The sequence below is a fragment of the Balearica regulorum genome, chromosome 1 (genome assembly GCF_011004875.1).
Source record: "Balearica regulorum gibbericeps isolate bBalReg1 chromosome 1, bBalReg1.pri, whole genome shotgun sequence".
NCBI classification, from domain to species: Eukaryota; Metazoa; Chordata; class Aves; order Gruiformes; family Gruidae; genus Balearica; species Balearica regulorum.
The window spans coordinates 118830311-118856186 of record NC_046184.1 but is presented as its reverse complement, the minus strand read 5'-3'; the positions used below and the strand labels follow the sequence as shown (position 1 = coordinate 118856186).

The following is a 25876-nucleotide window of genomic DNA, read 5'->3' as shown; positions in this document are numbered from 1 at the left end:
TGCTGCAGGACAATGTGAGCTGGGGCTGGCTGCAGGAGGGGGCTTCTCGATGCCACCTTAACCCTGCGTGTTGGTGGCACAGCAAGGGATGCTGCTGCCTCCCACCTGCCTGTCCTCTTCCTCCATCCCTTTCCTACCTTGGGCTCAGTTGCAGAAGGAACAACTTACTTTCTGCAGAAACATCGGCTGAAGATTTTAGGTTATACATGTAAGGTTTAAAGGATCAGCAGAAGATTGGTTTATTGAGCAGCACTTTAAACCTCAGTCCCCAGCTGCAGCTTGAAAGGACAACGCAGAGCAGCTTTGCACGAGGAGGTCCACCAGCTCTCATCCTGTCCTTTGCTGTGTCTCCTCAAAGAAAATACAGGATTTGGGGGCCTCGCCACGGGTACTGTTCCTGCATCCACATCCCCCAGGGTGCAGCAAGAAGCTGGCAGCGTGCTCCGTATCCCCCTCTCTGCTGCGTTGTTCAAGTTGGTAGGAATTATGCGTCATGCAGTTTCACAGAGCAGTTTGTGGCCACCGTGTGTTACTGACAGCCCAGCGAAGCGGTGCGTGATAGGGGCTGCAGGACCCCCCCCGCAGCCCACCTGCCCTGTCTGCTCCTGTCCTGCCAGGCATTTTCTGGCCCCAGGCAAGGGACAGCTCGGCTCCCACCGCCCTGCTGGGGTATCTGGCTGCCCCCCTCCTCCCAGCTGGGGGAATCTAACCACAGCACCGCCGGGCAAACCCGGTGCCACCAGCACACCCTAAGGACGAAACCGCCGCTGGCTGCAGTTTGTTTCGGGGAGCGACTGGTTTTGGGGCTGTCTCCCTGCTAGATTTATGTTCTCTGAAGAGTTAAGTACATTAGTGCAGGTAATCTCACTCCATTACCTTCTATAAAACCGAATCTGTGATTTCCTCCCTGGTGAGCATTTACCATAACGGAATAGGCTACTATTTTCATATTTAACTCATTGCTAAGCCATAAAACCAGCTGAAGTTGTCTGCCCCAAAGAGCAGAAGCTGCGGGCCGGGCAGTGTCGGCCCGGTGTGCTCACCATTGTCTCGCTTCCCCTCACGTCCTATTCGCATCCCCCCGCTTCTGCTTTGAAATCGACAAAATTCAGAAATTTACAAGGCTTTTTAAAATCCAAGATGAAGCAATTAAATCTCCAGACTGGAGGATGTGAACCTTTAAAGGCCCTTCACAAAATATCAAAAGAAAGAGAGGATTATATTTAGCAGGTGTGACAGCCCACGCAGGACATTTCATTGCGAAAGGGACTGACATGAACCAGGAACCGATACTTAAATTAATATAAAACATCTTGGGGAAAAGGTGTTTTCTCTTCTTTTTTAAGCATTAGGAAATCATAACGCTTTCTGGCTTCTTCAAAAGCAAAAGGTCCAAATATACAGGAGTCATCTGGCATGTAAAATAAAATGGAGGAGGGGGGAGAGGGGGAGTGGGACTCCTTAAAATGCTTGGGACGAGGTTGGGAGGCAAATGTTGGGGGGCAGGAGGGCTATGACCAAATGCCCGGCCAAGAAACCCAGTTGTGTTTTTTTCCTACCCTGCCTCACTCTAGGCTTTGCATTGCCGCTTGCAGATCCACGGGTCCCCCTGCCCCGGGGCAGGTTGCTCAGGGCAGAGGTGCAGGGCTGGGACGTGGGGTCCAGCCCTGCCGGGTGCCCCAGCCGGCTCCGCGCCTGCTCCCGCAGCAGCATCCTCTGTCCTGCCACCTCCCCTTGTCATTTCCCTGGAGACACAACCCTTCATTACAGGGGTGCTTTATTCTGATCGCTCTGTTTCTATTCATATCGTAACCTACCAAGCCTCAGAGTGGAAAACTCGAGTCGGTAGTTTTGTGGGGAGGTGTCCACTAACTTCTTGCTTCATTCACTAGTGCGCGTTCCTAATTTTAACCAAACTTCTCCGTTTTGATTTTCCTAAGCTGTGGATTTAATGCCCAAAAGCTCGAGTTGTTTTCACGCCCACTCAATGAGGGCCACACGAGCGATGCTGCCTATCCATAGCAGGGGAGGCAGCGGCTGCGGGGAAGGTGGGGCGGGCAGCAGCACTGTCCCCAGCTCTGCACTGCGGCCTGCGGGGAAAGGACCACGCGGGCTCGCTGGGAGATCTCCATAGGTGGGTGCTGCTGCGGCAGGTCTGTGGCAGAGGGTAGTCGGTCCCACCTGTGGGGTATTTTGTCTCTTTGCTCGGCTAATTTGTGGTGGACGTGCACCAGGTTGTTGCTTGGGACCTTCAGGTTCTTAGTCAGCCAAAACCGCACAGCAGGGTAAAAAGCCACCTGGCTGCTATGGCTATTGTCAGAGGGAGGGAGGCGTGTGGCTGCCCGGGCTGGTGCGTTATCGGGTCCCCTTTGGCACTGAGAGAGTTAAAGGTGCTCGGCACCCACCAGCCCTGGTCTAGGCAGTGTCTAAAATCAGTCCTTCACCCGCTTTATTTTTTCCTTAAAAACAGGAAATGGAGCCCTGAAGGCTTTTTAACTGAAGAGAGAGTGAGGAGGGGGTATACTCCCTCTGCCCATATCCAGCCCTGAGCCTGACCCAGACTTGGGGGTCTCTGTGTGTGTTTTTTTTATTTCTTCTCTCTTTTTTTTTTTTTCTATTATTTTGGCAGACTTTTTGGAATGTCTGGGAGCTAAGGGCTTTGCTTCATGGAGCAGAATTCTGAAGCAAGAAAAAGAGAAAGTTATAGACTAAACCACAGAAATGTAAACATGTCTGCAGCTAAAATAACTCCACTTTCATTGAAAACACTCCTTGCTCACAATCAGACTTCTGTGTGCTATGCTCAATAAAACTGCATGCTAATAGCAACCAATTAATACATTATGTAGTTCTGCTTTAAAAACGGAGACGCTTTTAATTTTTTTTTATTTTTTTAAAATTATTTTTATTATTTTTAATTAAGGGAGTACTGGGTTTTCTGCTTTGTACGCTGGCTCTCGGTGCTGACCGCTGGCTGAGAAGCGCCGGGGAGAGCAGCGGGCGATGCCCGGCGGTGCGGCGGGGGCCGAGGCGTGCCCGGGGAAGGCCGGGGCAGCGCGGCGACGGCGGCGGGCAGAAGCGGCGCCCCGGTAAGGAGCCCCGGGCCCGCGGGCGGGAGGGACGGGACGGGACGGGACGGGGCGCACCGCCCGCTTCTCCCCGGCGTGCGCGGCTCGCCCGCCTCCCGCTGGCTTTCCCCGCGGGTTCGTGTGAGTGCGTGTGCGAGGTGAGTGCCGCTGCCAGGGTTGGGAGGCATCCCCTCACCATCCCCCTTCACCGCCGGGACGCTCAGCCCCGTTCCGGCCGGGCCAGGCTCCCCTGTCCCTCCCCTGTCCTTTTATTTCCGTGCATCCCGTTATTTATCTCGCTGCCCTCCGGAGCCCCGCTGCCACCTGGTTAGAGGCCAGGCTTTGACTTCACGTCGGGTCCTTGCAACAACCGCACGCTTGTTCTGCCCCTTAAAACACGCTCTTGTTCCCCGCGCCGGGAGGAGAGGAGACCCGCCGAGCCGAGCCCGGCCGAGCCCCCGGTAGCCCCGTGTCCTCCCCCCGCAGGTCCCGCTCACCTCCAGTTCCGCCCGGCCCCTCCCGCCCCCACCCCACCCCCCCCCCACCCCGTGCAGAGCGGGGGCGCCCGGGGGAGGACGCCGGGCAGTAGGGGGGCGGGGGGGGCCGGTGCGCCCCGGGGGGTGCCGGTGCCCGGCGGGCGGCGCGGGGCCGCCCCGACGGCGGCGGGGGAGCCGGGGAGCGCCGGGGAGCAGCGGCTGCTCCGCTCGGCGATTGGAGAGAGGAAGAGGCGCCCGGAGCCCGGGGCCAGCGCGATGGGCTGAGCCCGTCCCGACTGAAGTGACTCACTGCAGTCGGCAACGCCGCCGTCCCCTCGCCCGCTCCCTCACTCCCTCCCTCGCTCCCGCCGCCGGCGGCCGCTGCCTTCCCCCGGCGGCGCCCTCCGCGCCCCGTCCCCGTCCCCTCCCGTCCCGTCCCGTCCTCCCCCCCGGGACCCCAGACTCGCCCCCTTCCTCGGCCTCGCCCGGTAAGTCCTTTCGCTCCGGGGCTGCGTTGGGGCGGGCGGGGGGGGGGGGTGGGGAGGAAGGGGGACGGGACGGAGGAGCGGAGCGCCGGGCGCAGAGGGGGCGCGGCGCGGCCGTCGGGGCCGGGAGCGGCGGGGAGAGCGGGGCGAGGGGCGGCGGCGGGCAGCGCCGCCGGGCCGGGCCGGGGAGAGGCGGCTCCCCGCGGGTGGCGGTCCGGCGGTCCGGCTGCCCTGTCGCCGCGGCACGTCGGGGGCTGGAGCCCCGGGGCGGCAGCTGGAGCCGCGCGTCTTCTGCGGGCGGTCCTTCGCAAAGTGGCCTTTCCCGACTTTCTTTAGTTTCAAAGCATTAACGCTGTTTGGTTTCGGGCTGGCTGCTGTCTTTTTGGGCATCAGTCTCTGAAATTATATCATCCCCCCCCCGCCATCGTTTTTTTTTGCTGGTTCGTTGATGTCTTTGTGATTATTTCAGCAATTCATCATTCAATTAACTAGTACCTCTGTTGCCTTTTCAAAAGCTGACTTGCTCTTGCATGTAGGAAAACCTTCAATTACCTGAGTTGGTCTGAGGAGAGTCAGAGTTGGTTGTGGTACTTTTCAGTGTAAGCGCTGCGATACAATATGCGGAGATCTATTTTGGGGACCAGATGACTTTGCTGTAGAGATTGGAGTGTACGTAATCATATTTACAAAAGCTGAAGTTGCAAGTTCTGGCTAACATAAACTTCCATTCATTGCTGCCTTTGCTAAGAAGCCACAATACAAGTAAACTTGCTCTTTCTTTAATGAAGTTTCTATTTGTATTCGAAGTGTCATTCTCTGAATTAACACTGTGCTTCAGGTCTGAAGTTATAGTTTGGAAATTACATTCTACCCATGTAATTTTGAGTCCATTAGGAAAACCAGGATAGGTCTATGAACTGCACATGGAGAAATGTCACATTCCTTTGGTTTAACCCTTTAACCACTTCCCTGGTTTCACTGAAACAAGTGAAGTAGACAAAGGCAGCTTCTCACTAGGATATGAAATGTAAACTTTCGTGAGGGTGTATGTATTAGGCATGCGATTTCAAACACACCTGAACGGATAGGAAAATCAAGGAAGAGAAATAGATTGTTTGACAACTTCCTAATTAAAAGGAAATAAATAAAAGCAAAAAAACCCTAAGCCATACTTACCACGGGACAAATATATTTTTTATGTTGCTTATTTCTTAAAGGACATTTAAAAAAACAAAGATATGGTACATTGGAATAGTAACATCAATTCTTATTTTCTCTTTCATACACGTATGTAGGCAAGCAATAGCTAATGTGCTGTGTAATTCTTTGAAGAACTTTGCAAGAACAAAATCACTACCTCCCACAGCATTTCAGGGTTTAGAACTTTGAACAGCATCTGTCCCCACCTCCTACAATTTAGTCCCAAAGTTAAACAAATCATATAGTACTGGATAGAGTTACATGTTACAGGAATTTTATAAATGATCTGTCAGTACAAGTCCTAGGTGTGATTAGTTGGAGTTTTTGCTCCTAAGGTGTTACTCCATTTGGATTGTAATTTATGTAGCATTTGGTTCTTAAAGATATATTCTAATAGATATATCTTAGGCATATTTTTCTGCTGATGGTTTATAAGCAGTACTGACTGCGTGGCTTCTCTCTCTTTTAATCGAGTTTGAGCTCTGTCAGGCGCCAAAGAAATCTGGGTGTATGAGTCCACTGAGCAGTTTCAGTGATAGGAACCCTGAGCATAAAATACATATTGTTACAAACTCGGAAGTAGTGTCTCTTATCACAAGTACACTTGTTTGTATGTTAATAGGTTAGACCTTTTCTATCTGAAATACCAGGTCAGATCCCACGGTTTAGCGTTGAAATGACAACTCCGCCTAAGATCAGTGCCTTCGCCTCTGCGATGTGGATGCACCTTTTGCTACCTGCTGTTCTGTGGGAAGTTTATTTTCTGTGTGCACATAGAGCTGTGTAAACAAATACAAAAACCCTGGGATGACTGTTGGAATCCAGTTGGTTTGAGTAGTAGCCACATGAGCAAAATACCTGGCTACTGATGAGGCAAATCCTTTCTCATTTTGCTTTCTCCAAAACACCAGCACTTTGCTATCAAAACGTGAGGCTGATGGCTTTGGTTCTCCCTCTGCAGAGCAGTTCATTTTGTCCACTTTACCGAGGTCCCTGTATACAGCAGTTTCTCCTCTTGGTTAAATGCACTCCAGTGAGGAGCAGAAAACCATGAAAAGCTTTTGCAGTGCTGATGGCATCTGGTAGCCCTGAAACGTTACACGTTACATTTCCTTCCCTTCCTTGCCTCCGCATTACTAAATGCTCCAGGAGTTATTGGCAGGTAACAACAAAATAATTTTAAATGTTTGGGTTGAAATGAGCCCTTTCCCTTGAAATGTCTATTGCATTGGCATTATTTCTACTATCAGGAAGCTTGCAATTTTCTTTTAAGTGAATATTTTTTATTTGGGGGGGGGAAGGCAGCTGTGAGGGCAAACCGTACTTCTTTTAATCATGCAAGTAGCTCTGTGGAAATCTGTGTCTTGAACTCGAGGTGGAAGTTGTTGACAGGGGGTATGGTCAGGAAGGGCCCTTTGGGCCTGATCCATATCAGCTAAGGTCAGCGGTGCAGGCTTAGCCTTGAGTGCCTAATGCTGCCCACAGTGTTTTTCAGCTGTACAGCTGGGAAGGTAGGCCAGGGATTAGTTTATGCTTTGTACGTCAGCTTTCCTATGCAGTTGATTTAAAATGCTTTTGTTTAAAAAAAAAATAAAATTCCATGTTGGTAAGATATTTTCAGCCTGAATTATAATGATGTTTGTCTTGGGTTGAAAGAATTACCTTTTGTGCAATAACACCACACTGTTTTTCATTATACCCACAACTGGGCACTTTCACAGCCACTGGAATATTTTTTATTTCCTTGTGTGGTTCTAGCCACGCACTTTTCAACAGGCAGGTTTCGCAGTAAAGTTGAGCATCGTTTTGTCTTTTGCATGGGTTGAAGGTTTGAGTCGTAAGCATTTGTATTGCTTTGGCATTTTGGAAGGCAATGAAATAGGAGGAGAAAATCTAATATATTTCTTTCACAGCATAGTTAACTAGTGTAGGTAGAAAACTGGCAGTCTAAAATTACTTTGCTAAATTTAAATGTAAGTAAAAAGTAGGCAATAGGAAAAAATTAAAGGGTATATCTAAATATGGAGTTGCGGACATATCTGTTATATTTAAACTGCATTTTTACTTCTTCTATTTATATTTAGTAGTATGTGTATAATCTGGAGGGCTTGATTGAATTCAAGAAACAGTAATTTCACAATGAAACCCAAAGACTTTATTCTGCTGTGGACGTAGTGCACGTCCTTGTTAGTCGGTATATAGATCAAAACTAAAATGCATGCAGCAAGACATTTTTTGTCTTGCTTGAGAGAGAAAACGATATTTGGTCTAAAGTAAGCATGAATGGATTTGCAAAAAGCCTGCTTCCCGTGCTGCTGTGGCGAGCATATCTCCTACTGACTTCAGTGGCACTTTTTCTTGCGTGGAGCATGAGACTGTGCTGTGGGGTTCATTTTCATCAACTTACCTTTGCTAGGGCCCGTTCTGAAATGCCGCTTTTTAATTTGGAAAGCTATCATGGGAAGTGGATTGTTCTTGCATGCTGCTTGCATCAGATGAAATCCCTCCTTGGCAGAACTTCATTCCAATAAGAAAAAAAACTTATTCCAGGAACAAAATACATAGTTATTTTTGTTTGATAATGCATCGTATAAATATTAATTGTCTGCCCAAAGAGGAAAAACAATAAACATATGTTTTCATTTTAGCTGGAGATACAAGAGGCTTTGGTAGAGGATAGTTTAAAACTAAGAGCCTCGACTTGTAGCCCTTCAGCTGAACTCCGGGTGACCACTCATGTCTGGGAGATGGCTGTTGTGCACAAGTGGCTGGGGGCTTGGTTTTGAATTGAGGTCTTCCCTTTTGATTCATTTTAATACAGACACTAAGTGTTATGATATCCAGGTGCTTATTAAAGTGTCTTGACTGTAGCATTACCGTCAGCTTTCTCACTGTCCGCTCAAAGATGCCGTGCTTCTGCTGGTACTTTTAGCAGGGAGAAAGCAGTCGGCTGTCCAGATGCTTAGATGCTCTGTAACATTGGTAGTATATTAAAAAGCTGCTGCCTCTTTTAGATGCCGCTCCTGCAAACGAATATTGACTTCTGTTGTGTTTCAGATCTTCTGAATTTGTCAGGTAGTCTGTAGCTTTGAACCACACACACCTAACTAGCTGCTGATTTGAAAAAGAAAGGTTGGCTTGTAGGAAATGATGAGCACCGGCAGGCCCGCGGTACTGCACGAGGCAAGTTAAACAAATATGAGCTTAAATGTGGTTTCAATCAGCTCCCTTTAGACACCCAAGTTTTCAGCTTTCTCCAGGAGGTCTGTAATGAAGCAGGCTTGTTTTCTTTTCACCTCGCAACGAAACAGCAACAGGAGAAAAATTCTGATCGAGCTTGCACAGGCTGAATGGCCGACCGCTGTGGGAAAGCAATTTGGGGTGCAAGACTGAATGGGGCAGCAAAAAGGAGTTTGAGACCATTGCTGCTAATTCTGGGAATACTGCCCTTGACCAGCACACAGCTCTGTCTCTAATGAGGAGAGGAGAGGAGAGGAGGTCAGGGCCATTACTGGAGCACCTGGGCTGCTGGCTGGGGTGCGGTGGGGTGGCAGAGGCAGCCCTGATTAAGGCTCTGCAGGTGCGAGCGGGTCAGGAGTGGGTTCCCTTCCCTGTTAACCTCCCCTCATCCCAAAGATACTGCCTGCTGAACTGGCATCTTTTACTTCTGCCTCTTACTGGCTGCTACAAGTTGTTGGTAAGGGTTTTGTTTGGTTGTGGGGGGTTTTTTTTGTTTTTTTTTTTTTTCTAATATTATGCTGATAGTAATGATTTATTAACTGTTCGGGTCTTTTTTGTTTTTCTAGCACTGGGAGTGGTAGCTTAGGAGTAGCAGCTTGCTGCCCTGTAAACTACTTACAACAAAATGTTTTGCAAAATCTGATTGATTCCTTCTGATTTGTAAGTCATGTAGGCTTACCGGTTTGAGCTTTTCATAATACCTTCTAGCTTTGCATTGAGTTTATTACTTTATTTTTAGCTTATTAAGTATGGATGTGCACAGTATATTTGACCTGATTTGACTGAAGCAGACTCTTTTAAGAAGTCATATATTTTTTTTATATTCGGTAGTTAACATGTGATTTGTTTTGGTGCAATTAAATGTACATGTAAAAATCATGTGGATTTAGCAAATTGCGCAACGTATCTTTTTTCTGTAAATTACTCTCATTAAATGAGAACGAGAAATGACATATGGCAATCAAACAATTCACTTTAGACAAGTTGTGTTTCTATCGTGGCTTTTATTTTTCTGTGTAATTAAAAAGAGTTTTATAAAGAAAGAAGTCTAGTAGTTATGCAGAAGGAAAGTCTTGTAAGCAAAATTCAGTTTTCTAAGAAGGCTTTGTCAGTTCTGAATAAACCCCATAATAAATTTAAACCTAGTGTTTTAAAATTCTGTTTATAAAATGGACCGTTCTCTATAGAGTTCACAAATTATACACAAAGGATTGATAGTAAACTACTAAAGTAACACTAATATATTGCATTACAACATACACTGAGACTAAACTGCAAAATCTGCTTGAAAAAGCTGATTGCAGGACTCTTGCAGAGCAGATATGGTAAAAGTTCTCCACAGTTTCTCTGAAGAACCACTGTTACATTGATTGTTGTGATTATAGTTGGCTCTTCAAAGGCTGATAGAGGGTTGTTGGTTTGTTTTTTTTTCCCCACAGGTTTGTATCTGTGGCATTGAAAACAGGTTTGAAAAAGGAAAAAAATATATAAAGGAATTAAAATCAAATAAAGATCTAGTTTGGATCTGGTGGGTATCTTGTGCCTTTTGCCAAATTTCATTAGATTTGTCCAGAATGTGAAGTTGGGGCTTTGAGCCAGTGGTCTTCATCTCTTTGCTGCATTTATAAGCTCTCTGGTATTTTTATGTATTCATAGCAAACAGCCTGTAACATGCTCTGTATCTCTTCCAATCAAGACAAGCCAAATCATCTGTCACCAATATGTATGTCAACATCCTGAAACCACAAAGAGCACCTCTTGGTAGGCACAACCAAGGCTTCATTTTGGTGAGGCAATTCATCACCCTCTTGAAAATGAAGAGCATGGAGGAATCTGATCCTGACATCTTGGCTCTTCTATGCAGAGAAGTCAGTTCTATGTGATGAGGCTGAAAAATGGATTTAGGAGGGTAGGATTCACCTCACCTAGCTGTAGTCATCTAAAACTCAAGCATCTCGTTGACAGTAATTGTGTAAGTTCCCTCCCTAGCTAGACGACAGGTTAATCTTGCTAGTCTGAGATGATGATGTTATTTTGGGACAGTCACTGAAGATGCAGCCTCTGTTCGTCAATTTAGGTAAGAATCCAGGTTGCAGGACCAGGTATCTCGGCTTTCACGTGGCTGGCATTGAGTGCACTGAATTCTGTATCCAGGGACTGATCCAGGTCCCAGCAGCTGATCTCAGGGAGACTGAAGGAAAAATATGAGTAAAAGTAGAGCAGAGAGACCAGATGAATGTTTTACAGTCTGACTGGGAATGAATCTTACTGCTTATTTATTATTTTCATTTTAAAGTTGCCCCAGTACATAATCATTTCATTTTTACTGTCAAACTACCTTTTTACTGTCCAGTTTTATCACCAGCAATAGAAACATTAGAAATAGCAATGGAAAGCCCTTTTATGCTTTCTGCACTGCTGTCTCTTTTAACTCCATTAAAAAATTTGAAAAATGAAAACATTAACCATTTTTTTTTTTAATCATTAGAGTAAGATAGAAATGGATTAATACTGCTGTCTTTCTGTTAAGATTCTGTTCTGCTGATGAATGAAATAGTAATGTCCATTTAAGTTTTTTTTTTTTTTTTTTTTTTTTAAACTGGTCCAATATCTCATCTTGCGCAAAAGGGTTTTTACCAACCATATAGATGATGCCCCCAGGTCTATACTTTGCTTAAATCTCTCAAAGCAGAACTACGGAAAGCTTGCCTTCAGCTTTGTGCCTGGCCCTGGGCACAGGAGCAGTTTTTGGCCCCTGATCGATGTCTTGACGTGAAAGTTGTCCCTGCAGCAAGCGCAGCGTACCTCTGAAGCTGTGGTCAGTCTTGCAAAGTAGCTCCGCAAAAGCTAGCAGGAGGGAGGGGCGAGCTTTGCCTGTGTTATTTGCTTGTGATTGCCATGACAGTTTGCAGGAAAGACGGTTGTAGCTAAACGCGAGCCGGGGGAGCTGGAGCTATGGTTGGTCCGCAGAGCAGTAACGTGGGATGGGGGGGTCGGGTTTGCTGAAGGGCGCAGGAGCTGGGGTGAAGAGGAGACGAGTTATCCCCCTCTCCTTTTCTTCTCCCTTTCCATTGCCACCACCCTGTGTGCTGTGCCCTGCCGGGCACAGGACGGCGGAACCACCCGCGGGGGCACGTCCAGCCCTCGCTTCTGCCCCTCGTACTTCGTTAATGAGTCCCGATGGGTTTTGGTCCAGGATAGGATTTATATAACTCCCTCTTTGCTGTGTTGGTTCCACAGGACTAAAGAGGAGTGAGAAGTAGTAAAAATCTATTTTGGTCACTAAAGTAAGCAGACATGACTCAGAATACTCACTGGGAACAGATCTGCTGGATGAAAAGGTGCCATTTTTACATAGTCACTTTTCTGACCATGCCCTTTAAACTCTTACAAAAATAGAATACTTTCTCTGGCACTTCACTTGGAAAGCAGAAATGGGAGTGAGAGCAAGTATGTTTGCTGCACTTCAGTCCCTGCTTTGAAACTGGACAAATTGTGTGTGAGTTTTGTAACGCATATGTAACATATGTTTAACACCAGGAAAAATAGAAAGAAAGCATTTGAATTTTGTGGGGAGGGGATTTGGGCTTGGATAGTTTTACCATTTGTAGTGGAAAAGTGTGATTCCTAGTTCCTGCCTGTTAATGGTTGGATGGATTCTGGCTAGTTCTCCGCACCGATTTCTGGCATCCTCGTGTCCCTGCAGAAGTACAGTTCAGATCAGTAGACTTGTCTGAAGCACAGGGAGGCTCATTCTGACCATAGACTCTGGGTTCTTCTTGGACCGTGAGTGGTCTAAGCTAAAAATGAGCCTGAAACCACATTGACGTAAGCCCTGAGTGTTTATGGACCTGTGAGGAAACAAATCATCACTGGCAACCAGAGTCCCGAAGTGGTAATGTTGATGTTCACGTGAGACCCGAGTACCCCCCACGCCGGCGAGCTGAGCGCCTGTCCAGCTCCCGGTGGGGTTGATGGAGCTGGGCTCTTCTGCTGCTGACCTGCCCCGGGCAGATCCATGTCCATATCGACTCTCATCTGCATTTCATGGAAAGGATTAGCAAGGCAAATCATTTCACAAAAAGTCACTTGCAGCTAAGTAGGTGATATTGAATTTTTGAATTCTCATCTCAGGTTGTGTGTGGGTTTTTTGTTTGTTTGTTTGGATTTTTTATTTTTTTTTTAATGGTTTGGTAGGAAGCTAGAGCCTGGCTGGTGCACAGGATCTCAAAACCAGTGTTGTACTCCACCATGTGTGCTTATGGGTGTTTGTCAGTCCTGTTGTTCACCTTTAGACTGTTGCTCTCTTGAAAAGAAAAACAACAAGCCCATTTTAACATATCTACCACTTTCAGTTAGTTTTACATGGAAAAAAACACCAACCCATAAATTCCTCTTCCTCCTTCATTCCAGAATAACCCATGAAAGAGTCTGAAAACTCTGAATTTCTGTTCAGCGGATGAAATCTTAACCTTGCTGAAGTGGCTGGAGCTTCTCTGTTGGCTTCTGAGGGGGCAGAGCTCTTCAGCTTAAGTGTTTCTTCCTCGTGTTTCCACTGGACCTGGAAAGCCCTGGAAGTGTTTTCACTGTGGTGATTTCCTAAAGCCTTAATTCCCCCCCCCCCCCCCCCCAGTTACAGCATTTAAAGGCGCTGTCTTTTTAGCACGGAAAACAGGCACTGCTTTTTCTCTTGATAAAATTTCCGTTGTAGGAACTCAGAGAATTTCCACTTTCTCTGTGTGGGCTCATCTTTCACAGAGGAGGAGACATGGGTCATACACCCGCAGGCCTTATGACTGCCTCCTGCTCCATCTCCCGCCTCCTCCCAGTCCCTTGGCAGCAAGGAGCCAGTGAAGGTTTGCTGTCAAGGTCTCCTGTTTAAATTCCTCACAGCACCCGGTAGCTTCCTATTGCAGGGGAATCCTAATTTTTCTGTTTTAAATTTGAAAGGCGTTTTGGATATGATGACATTTACAGCCAAAGCACATCACCTTTTACATACCACCTCCTCCTCTTGCAGTGAGACAGGTGATTTCAACAGGCTGGAAAAGGGAGGAAGAACACGACAGGCTTGGGGGACATGCAGGATTGTCACTAACCTGATGCTGGATGGCCGTGAAGATAGACTTCCCCCCTCAGCCCCGCTCGCGTTGCCTAGCAGGGAGCCGAGACCACCATGGGGAAACCTTAAACTCCAGTTTTTGAGTTGAGCTGGTTTAAAAGTTTTCTGCATTCAGAAAGCTTGCGCGCTTTCTCTTACCAGCGCTGAAAGAGTTTCCAAAGACAAACACCCCCAAAGAAGCAGCACGGCAAAAGACAGTGTGTAACGAAGCACCTTCATTTACCTGCCGGCACAGGCTGAGCACGGAGGTTGCACTGGGGTGCTGAGGGCCTGCTGCTCCGAGCACCCCTTACCCTGGAGAGGAGCAGCTGGTGCCATGCCAGGGTGAGCAGTGGGGTTTGATAACACCATACGCCAGTGTTTCCGAACTGCTGTGAACTGAAGGGCTACCTACAGTTTTTACAATTATACTCCCATTTTTTTGTGCGTGCGTGTCTGGTGGTTGTTTGCCAAGGGTAGGGGGAATGAATGAAGAACTCAGCTTTTAGGTAAACAAAACGTTCCTGTTGTACTGCTATAATTACAAGCGTTTTAAATTAGGTATTGACAGCAGTTGAGAGCCGGTTCTCGACTATGCCTGCTGGCAGGCAATGGGATGTCTACCAGCTCCTAAGGGGAGCCTTATTGCAGGCTGTGAGAATAACTCATTAACTAGTTAGTCTATGGCAGTGTTACTCCACATATGGTCTGCGGGCTGCTGGTGGTCTGGAAGACATTAGAAAGTGGTCTGAGAAATGACTGCACAAGAAAGGCAGAAATAACTCCACGTAGACAGATTCACGTTCCCACACTGCTGGCAGGTATGTGCCCGTGTCAGCAAGTCACCCTGAGTCAGCAAGCTGTGCCGGGATATAATTGCCTTAGCCCCCGGCGTGAGCCCAAATGGATGGGTCTTGAGTAATTGCACGTGAGGGGAACCTTTGCTTGACCATATTGATGTGGAGCTAAGTCCTCCTCCATTGAGGAGGATGTATGCTTTGCCTCTTCTTTCTTGTGTTTTTGAAGCATGGGATGGGCTAAGGGATGCTGTTTCTACATCCGTGTTGCTAGCAGTAATGAATGCTACAGGGAAACGGACGGCGGCGAGCCCATTTCCTTCACAGTGGGAGGAAAGTAGTAATTCAGGAGACCATTAAACATTAGAAATACCCCTACAAGGTCCCTACAAAGATACACTCCATTTAGATTAAAGTCCCTTAGGGCCAATTATCTTGGAAGAACATAAGAACTTAAACAAAAGCTGAGTTAGGTATGCTGCCCACCAATGGATTCCAGCAAAAATGGATGCAGTGAGAAAACACTCGTGTACTATGAAAGTGAGAACATTTAGAGTAGGTCTGTGCAATAACCAACTTTTACTGTTCCCCCAGGATTGGCGTGCACAGGAAATATCTGTGGCATGCTTGCTTTTCCTGGAGATGACAGCAGCCCTTTGGCAACCACTTTGTAATACGTGCTCGATACTTTGCAAAATGTTGGGCTGTTGCTTTATGAATGTGCTTTGATTTTCTGGGGCCAGAGACTTTATGCTTGGCTTTATACCCTTCCTAAACTAGCCTATTCCCCTTTGATCCCTGGACACTTCTCCTTTAGTGCCACTCAGTAGCTGTGACGGTGCCTCCATTTTTCTCAGTGCTAGCATTGGGATGGGGCTTGAGGAAAAAGAGAAGTGAACAGATGCTACTTGTGTGAAAATAACCTCTAAGGCCTGTGCTGGTCTATGTCTGGGTGGCTCTGGACTCCTGGAGATGGAGACATGACCTAACACTGTGTTGTGGCAGGAGGGTTGGGGCAAACAAATTTGAAACACTTTTTTTCAGCTAATGTTTTCTAAGAGTGGGCTGAGTAATTTGCACAAGACTACAAAGCAGAGATTGATACTAGCTAGTACTGGCATTAAAGTCTGCCTTTGCTTCAGCTGCTAGACCACAATTTTAATTGAACATTGTCGTGGTTTAACCTGGCAGGCAGCTAAAACCACCACATAGCCGTTTGTTCGCTCCCACCCCCCACCCCAGAGGGATGGGAGAGAGAATCGAAAAGAAAAAGGTAAAACTTGTGGTTTGAGATAAAGATAGTTTTATAGGACAGAAAAGGAAGACAATAATGCTAAAAGAGTATACAAAACAAGTGATGCACAGCATAATTGCTCACCACCCAGAACTGATGCTCAGCTAGTTCCTGAGCCATGCTGCCTCCTGGCCAACTCAGTTATATACTGAGGGTGATGTCATATAGTATGGAATATCGCTTTGGCCAGTTTGGATCAGCTGTGTCCCCTGCCAGCTTCTTGGGTGCCACCCCACCTTCTCGTTGGCAGGGCAGTATGAGAAGCTGAAAAGTTTTGGCTGCTTGGCAACAACTAAAACATCAGTGTGTTATCAACATTTTTCTCCTCCTAAATCCAAAACACAGCACTATACCCACTGCTAGGAAGAAAATTAACTCTGTCCCTGCTGAAACCAGAATAAATGTTTAGTTATTTGCAATTAGACCTGAGCACTGGAGTGCTCTGAACCTTTATACAGGGGATTTTGAAAATGAGTCAGTTCTAAGACACTGGAGCAACAAGTTCCTGAAAGTATTTACTGATGCAAATTGCTGCTCGGTCTTGAAATGGCCTCTTCCATTTAACACCATAAAAGAACTTTCTTAAGAGAAGACACAATAAACAGTCAGAGGTCTAATAACTGAACATTCAAGCCTGAAAGGTTTTAAAATACTTCTTGCTTAAATAAGAATCATTAAAGTTGTAACTGATAATGAGAAAAATGCTCCTGCTATTAGTGGTTTACCACTTTGGTTCCAAATGGATAAAAACAACTTCATAAAAGAGACCACAGACTGTCCATTTTCAGCCTTCAGTGTAGGGCGAATGCTTCAGAAAATACAAACCCCATCATTTAAAATAATAATTTAGTATTTGCGTTTGGGAAACATGGTCGAAATGCCCTTTGAACACAGGGGAGCGCAGCAATGCAGGGCTCGGTGGCTGCAGCTGAGGGGGAGCGCTGCAGCTCGCTCCGGTGCAGCACGGGGAGCCCTAGCACCGGGTTTCCTTGCCTGGGCACCACAGCAGGGCACTGGCTTGTGCCCCTGCCTTCCAGCCTGCCTTTGGGATCCTCACCTGGGTGAGGAAGTCTGTCTGTCTCGCCTTCCCTCAAAAATGGTGCAGGGCTTGGCAGGTGCATGCGGACAGGCTGGGATCATTTCTGCACTGGCCCTGGCGTTGCCTGCTGCAAGAGTAGTTGGGGGTTTTTAAAAAATGGTTAAATTTCAGTCCCAGCTCAGCATACTGGTAGGGGAAATAAAAGATGCTGAGTCTGGGAGATGCTCAGTGCTTCGAGGCATCTCTGGGACTTGGTGGCTGAGGAGCAGCATCAGTGGCGGTGGTATGACCTCGTTTAATCTGTCCCTCTGGGCCAGCTGCTCTTTTCTTTGAGGATGGCCCCTTCCCCTTCTCCTGCACCCCTTTTTTTCCTGGGCAAACTAGGCTGGACCCTGTCTCCTGCTCAGGTTAGTGGAAGGACTCGTGTTGACCTCAGCCAGAACCGAGTCACACTGTGTCGTCCTTTGGAAAGCTAAGTTTAGGACTCAGCGTGCTGTGTTCTAGCCTTGTATTTACTAAGGGCAGCTGGAGGTGGAAGCATTCTCTCAGACTATCTCTGACTGAAGATACGACTACTCTGGGTTTTACTGATGCTTCATGAAGCCCTGTTCCATTGAGTACAGTGTTTGCTCTTACATAAAAGTGGAAAGTTTCCCTGGCTCCCCCCATGAAAATGACTGTTGTGCCTTATTCAAAATGAAAATCAATCAAAGAAGGAACACAGCTGGGCGAATGACAAGAGAAACAGAATGGTGCCAAGGTGAATTTTTATGGAAATGCTCTCTGAATAGTATTTCCATGAAAAGGCAACTTACAGATGTAGGCTGCGTTTGCTTGAAGGAGAGTGTGGTGCACCACACCCTGAATCTGTCAAGGTCTATAAACTTTTCACGTATTTCAAGTTTAGGCAACAGAGAGGCCATATTTAAGACACAAAGGTTTTCTTCTTTACTTCTGTGTAATCAGGTTATCCCCAAAGGTAGAAATTGTAAGCCAGGGGAAAATAAAAAAGAAAGTTTATGGAAGAAACATTTCAAATGAAAAGTAAATTTTAAATATAATCTGAAATATAAAGTAAATTAATCTATTGAAAATTTTCAGTAACATAGTATTTGTGTTTGGGAAACATGGTCGAAATGCCCTTTGAACACAGGGGAGCGCAGCAATGCAGGGCTCGGTGGCTGCAGCTGAGGGGGAGCGGAGGGATACTATTTCAGTAACAACCTTTCAACAGCATCCTAGTTAAAACAATGACTTGTAAGTCTGTTTGTGTCAGGGTGTGTTGGGGTCCTCTTAGTAAAGGAGTATGAGCAGCTTAAAAACTGCAAAAACTTTTTCCTGTTGATGACAGTGGGATTTTTCTCATTCACATTAGTAGAAACAAGATTAAGGGAACAATGCAAAAGGCAAGAAATGAAGGATGTTTGATGTTAGTGTTCAGAAAAACAAGGGGGGGGGAAGCAAAATGGTAAAAACATCAGCCCATACTTTAAACTGTCAGACTTAGATCTACTTAAACACCTTTTTTTGGGGATGTTGTAGCCTTCTCAATGGGCTGGTTTCCAAATGGCCTGACCAATTTTACTGTAGACTTACTGGCTGTCAGCAGAGCTCTTGCAAAGGTTGATTTTTGGAATCTGTTAATTTTCCCTTGTTTCTGGGATATTTTTTATGTCATACCATTCAAGTTGGAAATGTGCTGAGAGAGAAATTCTTGAGACAGCCTCAGAATTTTTCAGCCTATTCCTGCATGTCGCTTTCTGAAATAAGTGGGAATGCATTTTTTAAATTTACAATAGCTTATAACTTGATGTCATTGCTACTCTAAGAATAATAATCAAAGATTGTTATACTGACTTGATTGTTTACTTTCTTTTGACATTGTCAGTGATAAGCTAGAGGTAGTAATACTAAGCATATTCGCCTGTCATCTTCTCAAAACTTGTCACCATCGAAGAGAATATGGCTGTGCATGGGTTTTAAAGATAAAGGCATTTGTCAAATGCTGTAATGTCTTCATAAAGGTCTGCAATGGAGATCCCATTACAGAAAAACTTTGGAATGGGTAGCCCTTGGCTCCAGTAGTTGGGAGTACAGATGAGTGACTGCCATTTTAAAGCAATATTAGATTTGCCAAAAGGGAAAAAAAAAAGTAAGAATCTCAGCAGGAGATAATGAAACACTGAGCAGATATGGTCATGGCTTTAAAAAGAGTTAGAAAATGTGCTCTGTAAGGGGTTGGTAGGTCTGTTGCTCCCCTCCATACTGTGTAGGTATGTTCCCTGCATCCCAGTCGGTTATGGAGTTGGGGATCTGTGTTGATCAAGGACGTTGCAGCAAGGAGCCCTGGCGAAGTGATGGGGAACCACCTGCCAGCAGCACGTGGGAGCGCATCCCCCCTCGATAGGTGACAGTGGGCAGCGTCCTTGCTCCTCTCTCTGAACCTCCCAAGCTGGCATAAAGCCCATCTCATAAACGCAATAAGCCATGGAAAATGCATCAGTAGCATGTGCTGACATGGGTGGAACACACATGAGGATGGAGAAGGGGATCCTGTTACCCCCCGTTCAGCTGCACAGCCCTTTCAGCCAGTGGAGAACTAAATGTTAACCCCTTCAAAGCTCTTCCAGTGAGGAGGGAGAAGGCAAGGAAGTGTTCCTTACTTCACAGAGGTTTGACATTAAAAGGTCTGCATAAGCACAGAAGTGCCCTTGGGAAAGAAAAGTACAAGTGGCTCAGCAAATATTGCGGACGGCAATGGCTGTCCTGGGGTGAGTGAATACAAGGCTGGGTTCAATCTGCTGCAGTCAATAAACTGTTTGTGCTGTGCTTTCATGCTCTGCGATGTCAGGAGAGCATTGGAGTGAATTACAGCCTTCTGTTTACGCTGGGACTGTTTATCATCCCTTGTGCAGTTGGAGACATGTTTCGCTAGAAGTAATACACAGGACGTTCTCCTAAAAAGAAGGAAAATCAGCGTATATCAATGCTTGACTTCCTACTATCTCTGGTTAACCCCCCACCCCCCACATACCCACAAACGTATTCATGCATCACCCACTTGGCACTAGATAGGGGATATTACATCGCTAGGTTATTTCCCCAGTACTTTTATTTTTCAGCCCACTGCAGGAAGGGTTCATAGAGTATATCCAGAAAGATGTTTTTGTTCCCCCACCTTGGGTTTCAGTCCCAAGACTGCCAATTAAATTATCCCATAAATCCTCCATTATAGGTAGTAAAACCTAATTTTAGATTTCCTGCCCACTCTAGTGTCCTGCCTGATTGCTACCAGTTGGATAGAGGCTCAACCTGTTAAGCAGACAATTGCAGTGAATTGACTGTTTCTTTCTGTGCCACATGTGGAGAACTTTTTAATATGTGGCATTTGGTCATAATTCTCTCTGGCTATTTTCTACCTTTTAGCTACTCAAACTTTTTTTTTTTTAAGGCTGAAAAGTAGACATCTTTAAATTATTCTTTTGTCAGATTTTTTTGTGAGAGAAAAGGTTGTTATTCTGTGGATTAGGAAAAATGTTAACCTGCTTGCCACCACTAAAACATTAATAGTTTAAAATTAGTTTTTATATAATTCCGGTTTAAAGGAAAAGCCCTGTATTAATAGAGCTAATGCATTTCTGTGTAAGCTGAAAATATTTCAGGTCATCTGAACATAAATGCATTCTTTCCCTTCTTGTTCAAATACAAATATATTATTTAGCTGCTAAGAGTGCTAATTTTCTTGAAGGCAGCTTCTGCTAACCATATTCTTACTGAGGAGCATTTATTTCACACACAGTCTCACTAAAGATTCCTATTTTATTCTGAGCATAAACAACCCCTAGCTTGGTATTTTTCTTCATAAGCTTTACTGAGGACAAATAATAAGTAAAGTTGTCACAAATAGTGATATTATCATGCGAGTAAGCTGTATGTATCTGTGCATTAGTGCCCTGATCTTTGGGCAAAAGGATATTTGCATTCAGCGTGGAGCACTTCTGTTGCTGAGATTTAAGTAGAATTCAAGAATCTATCTGTGAGGGAAACTGGAGCCTAAAATACTATGAGAAATTAACGCCTTTCTTTGGCTCTCTGCTAGATCTGCTGTGGTTGTTAAGCTGGAAAAATTCCTGACTCATCCGAGTCACAGATTTTTATACTGTAGAGGTACCTGAGTACTTCTTGTACCTCCACAAAGGACTGTCTTTCTGAATGTATTTCCTCCCTGAATAAATTGGTAATGTTTTAACATTTAACAATTCTGTGTCAAATCAGGAAGGTACGTGGCAGTTGGTAACATCTCCAGAGTATGGTGACAGGACGTTGAATTCAAGATACGGCGTGCCTATAATCTTACAGGCATTTGCAAAAAGGAAAAATACTGCTAAGAGATGTCACATTGAAGGAGCAAATGCTGCATTTGAGACTAACGTAACACATGTGCCAGACCAGGACTTTCCTCTAAGGTCCAGCTTTGGTGATCCGTCAGCTGGCTTGCATAAGTGGACTTCAGCCGAACCTGTTGGTGACAACCATGGCACGTGCTGGTATTGCTCAGACGATGGCACGAACTCGTTGCTTAGGAAGCATCCGTCCTTGCTGGCAGGCAGGACAGCGGGCACACAAAGTGGTGGTTCTGTTCAGATGGGCAAATTTATTTTTTTTTAGTGATCCCGATGCGCAGATATCAGCAGTCCGTGAGCCGCGAAATGAATCAGCCCACTTAGGCAGGGCGGTCCTGCGTGGATTCTCCGATGTCTAATTAAGTGTGTTCCTTTTTAGCTTTCCCCTCGGTGGAGGCACTACCAGAATTTCCCTGCTTTGCCCAGTGGTTTGCTTCCCTTGCTCTTTACGCAAAGTAGTCTTTTCAAGTCTATTAACCCTCTGTTAAATTTGGGGAAAACCAGCCAATGATTCCTAAGCTGATGGAAGAAAAGATCAAGAAACACTCATGTATGCACACAGCGTGATATCTGAAGTCTTGTTGCTTGAAGAACTGGGCTAAAAGTGGAACACCGTGGTCTCCTTGCTAAATGGATCTTCTCCACCTAGATTTGTTTATTGTACTGTGTCTCTGTGCGGGGAGATTATCATTTGTTGAGTGATGCCTGAAGCACTGTATAAAAAATAAAGCATACACGAAGGCTAACAAAGAAAAGAAGAAAGGAATTTAGGCCTCCCAGTCACAGCACTCTTCCTTTAATGGTTGATGAAATATTATATGTATGTTTCCAGTCGTATTATTTGTCCAATTTAGGAACCTGGAAATATGAGACGGGACAGTCACATCGGTGCTCAGAAATGGAGAACAGACAGAAAGTAGGAAACAATATACATATTTTTTGTACTGAAGTGTAAGAGTATCAGACAGTGCCCTTCAGGGTATAGAGCTCTGTGAACTGCTGCTGAATTTCTCGGACGTGTAGTTGGCTCCAGAAATCACCCCTCGTAGCAAAATTGTGCTGCACAATCAAAACTTTAGGTCCCTAGACACAATGCCTATAAAGGAAACTCTGAAATGTAATCCAAGTGATTCTAACTACTCAGTCACATCTGTGTATCTGTAGAGAGCATGGGAAAAAAATTCTTCGAAGCAGAGGGCACTTGATTTATCTGTGGGGTATAATTCTGAAACCTAATCACGGTGTGTAAAATGTCAATACTGTAAATTATGTCCTAGCTGAATGTTTTGTGTCAAACTACCAGCAACACTTTCACCTGTGCCAGAGGTTCCAGCTCCCCTATCTAGCATCTTCTGCACTTCAGTGCATGTTTGTTGTACTCTGAATTTCTAATTTAGGAGCAGGAAGAAATGAAGACAGTTTGATACCCAGTTCAGTAACACTACACTGATTGATTGTACTGGGCACTTGCATACTTATCTCTTTTAAAAATATTAGCTTTTTACATTGCGCTGAGAATTTTGCTGAATATCCAATATCTTGCATGGGACTGTTCTTAATTCTAGGTATCCGGCTGCAGAATTTGAACTAGGCTTATGTCAAGCCTACGCTGTCTTGAATATGCTACTGTTACCAGAAAAAAAGTCTCTCTGGTATGCTAAGAAGAGGGGACGTGCTGGGGTTTGCAATTTTAGCATTACAGATTCTTTATTATTAATAGATTAGTGGGGATTTTTCCAAAGACTCCTATGAGTCACAAGAGCTCCTGTTACTAAATTTCATATACTCATTTATTTATACAACTATACATGAGGTCTTATGGTCTTTTCAGCCCAGAAAGAGCCAAGGTACTGTAAGTGTAAATGCAGTTTATTGAGTTCTGGAGATCATAAATACCTCCTTTAACATCTGATTTATCTTGAACTATGTGCATTGAAAGAAGTGTCTCAAAATTAGGAGAGGAGGGACATATGCTACTCCTTTGGACAACCTGTGCATTCATACCCAGAATGAAACTTTGGCAGAGAGTAGTTAGAATTAAACTGTCACCACCAGGGCAGTTTTTCTTTATGTACTGCAAGGTCGTATGAGTTTTATAGGTTCATTTATTTTGCTGATTAACAGTCCAGTCCTGCTCTTGACAAAGTCTGTTTCTTTAATTCCCATGGCTTTCTCAAGATGAGCAGAAGAGATAAAGTCTCAGGCAGCGGGAAATGTGAGAACAGGAATTTCAAGGGAGTAAATTCCCCCTTCCAACATAGATTTGTGTGGACCTTGTGACAACATTTTGTTTTCGTACCATGCAGAAACCATCCAGGCAGATCTCAGCAATGCAGGACCTCAGTATACAAGGGATCCAGCTAAGGACAATGTCATGTGGAGACTCTTCCAGGCTGGTAAATATCAAGCAAAGGGATGCCATCAGCTCAGTGGACTTCTGAGTGTATCTGCTGCTACCAACCCACCAGGCACACTGGTAGCTCCAAAGGTGGCTTGGTGGTCACAGATCAAGATGTTTTCCTTTGACCTCCCAGCTGTTTGATGGGTATTTTCCAGAGTTTTGTCACTCTTACAATTAGCCTTCACTGCAGGAGCTCACTGGCCACACATCCTCCTCCTCCTCCATTTCCATCAGCAATGACTTTGTATGTCTCATACTCCAAACAGCCAGAGAGAGCCTGGAAAACTGAGCAGCAGGATAGCCATTAAAAAGAAAGAAGGAATACCCAATTTACTGATGTTGTTGAGAACTTACTGCTTTTTATATCAAGGTGCTAAGCCAGAAGAAGTGGAAGAAATGTGTAGCATGTATTGGAGAGAGAAATCAGGACCAGATGATGGTCTATGTTCTGTCAATACTTCAGCTTCTTCAGGCTGTTTACTCTATGGGTAGGAAGCCTGCATGTTTACTTACGTGTGTGTGTGTGTGTCAGCCTGAGTTTGTGTGCTTTGCTGCTAAATTATTTTGTTTCACGATTTGCTTAGTGCCAAGCGCAAGAAAAATACAGCTACAGTCAAACACAAGTTTGTGTAGAACAAGTGGGTAAATGTTACGTAGATCATAATAACGTAGGTTAATGTTGCTTTAATGAAGTGTAATTAAGCTATTTGAAGTAGTTAATGAGTTTGGGTGTTCCTTGTCTTCTTTTGAGCCTTACTTTTAGCAGATGGGTGCTGAGCAGTTTTTGAAAATCTGGCCTCTTTCTTGTCTTGACTGGATTGACAAAATCACTAGCCCGTTTGGAAAACGGTTGCCTGTACTTCTTGCTGTAACGGGAAGAAGCAACATGGTGAGAAAATATTTGTACTAATGTTATCTTTGTCTTTCCTTGCTCTCACCACTACTGAAGTGGAATGACAGGCAGACATTGTTTTCTTGAAAACTAAAGGTGATTAGGGAATGCCCCTCTCTCATTTCTTTCGACTATAATAAAAAAATGTGAGAACTAAGAACATTCTGAGTAATTGAATGACAGTAATATGAGTATTTTCAACAAAATTATGCACTGTGGTTAAATTTTCCACAAGCAAATGAAGGTGATGCATCAAGACATGCAGGTGATGGTGATAAAGATGAGGAATATTGTACCTAAAGGTACAAAATGCAGTGACCACATAAAAAATTTTGAAAAAAAAAAAATTGTTTGGGGTTAAAATGATAAAACAACCTGAATACATGCCTGTCTGTAGGCAAATGTGAAGCAACTTTATTTTTTCTTTCAAAAGGTCTGCCTGGGCATAGCTGGCCGTCCACCCCATTTTAACAAGACAGGGAACTTCCTCCTACTTGTGCAGGTAGTACAGAGCTGCTTTTCCACCGTATTGAACTACATGGTGACTTCTGTCATGCCCTCTGTCGTGCTCCCTTTCTACAGGCCAGCTGTAAAGTAAAAGCTGTTTTGCAAGATAAGAGAGGATTTAAAAGGTCATACTGGTCATAATAACCCTTGGGCATGCTGGACGTAGGAGACAGCCTGTGCTGTTGTTACTGTTCTAAAGGGTATAGTAATAAGGAGACTGGCACAAAGTAGGGTATTGGTTATCCTCCTTTATCCGATGTGTTATTCTGCTTTTCCTTTGCTGTTATCTGTTCTTCTTTCCAGTGGAAAGCAACATCTTCTTTCAAGGAGCAAATTGTCTCCCTACTTGCCTCTGCATTCTCTCATATATGTTATGCTCTTTTCCTTTATCTGCCTTTCACCTGATGAGTGCATTAGAGACAGCCTGTATCCTGAGGGCATGTTAGCTGAACAGGGAATCTGCCTATGAAATTACTCCTGGAATGACTTTTTTCCAGTGATTACAGAAAATAACAGCTATGGACTGTTGGTGCACTGTTTACCTGTTAATTTGTATGAGTGTGTGCAGGAAGAGCGTGCTGATGGGGGGGGTGGGGGGTGAGGGGGGGAGCAGAGGGCATCATCTGTGTTAGTTTCCAGCAAGCTTGTAACTGGTATCCAAGGTGTTGGTTTAAATCTGTAGTCCTAAATAATTTGAGATTCTGTTACCACAAGTATCACATTTTCCCGTAGTTGAGATGAGAGGAGGGAGCATTTATAGGGGCAGGAAATTCTCTGTAAAGAGGTCTTGTTCCTAAGCCCAAATTATTATTTTTAAATCCCTTTCATTTGTTTCACAGACTTCCACAACATTGGGTGGGTGTCCATAATTGTGCTTTAAAACATTTAGGATAATATTTTTTTCTTCTGTACTCTTCATTAGCAGTGCTGTAAATCTGACCACTGGAAGTGTTGTCCCTGAGCTCTTGCTGTT

At 45.0% G+C, this 25876-nt stretch overlaps 1 protein-coding gene across 4 annotated transcripts in view; it reads left to right on the top strand.

The window, feature by feature from the left end:
• Positions 1 to 1519: 1519 nt before the first annotated feature.
• The window catches only part of ERG (ETS transcription factor ERG), a 152296-nt gene continuing 127939 nt past the window's right edge, over positions 1520 to 25876 (top strand). The window contains exon 1 of one of the 4 annotated variants that reach the window (XM_075772010.1): positions 1520 to 3089. The gene's annotated coding sequence lies outside the window, so the exon portion shown is untranslated. Of the gene's footprint in view, positions 3090 to 3593; positions 4033 to 25876 lie in introns of those variants that run through there. The other 3 variants (XM_075772029.1, XM_075772000.1, XM_075772054.1) reach the window with 3 other exon arrangements.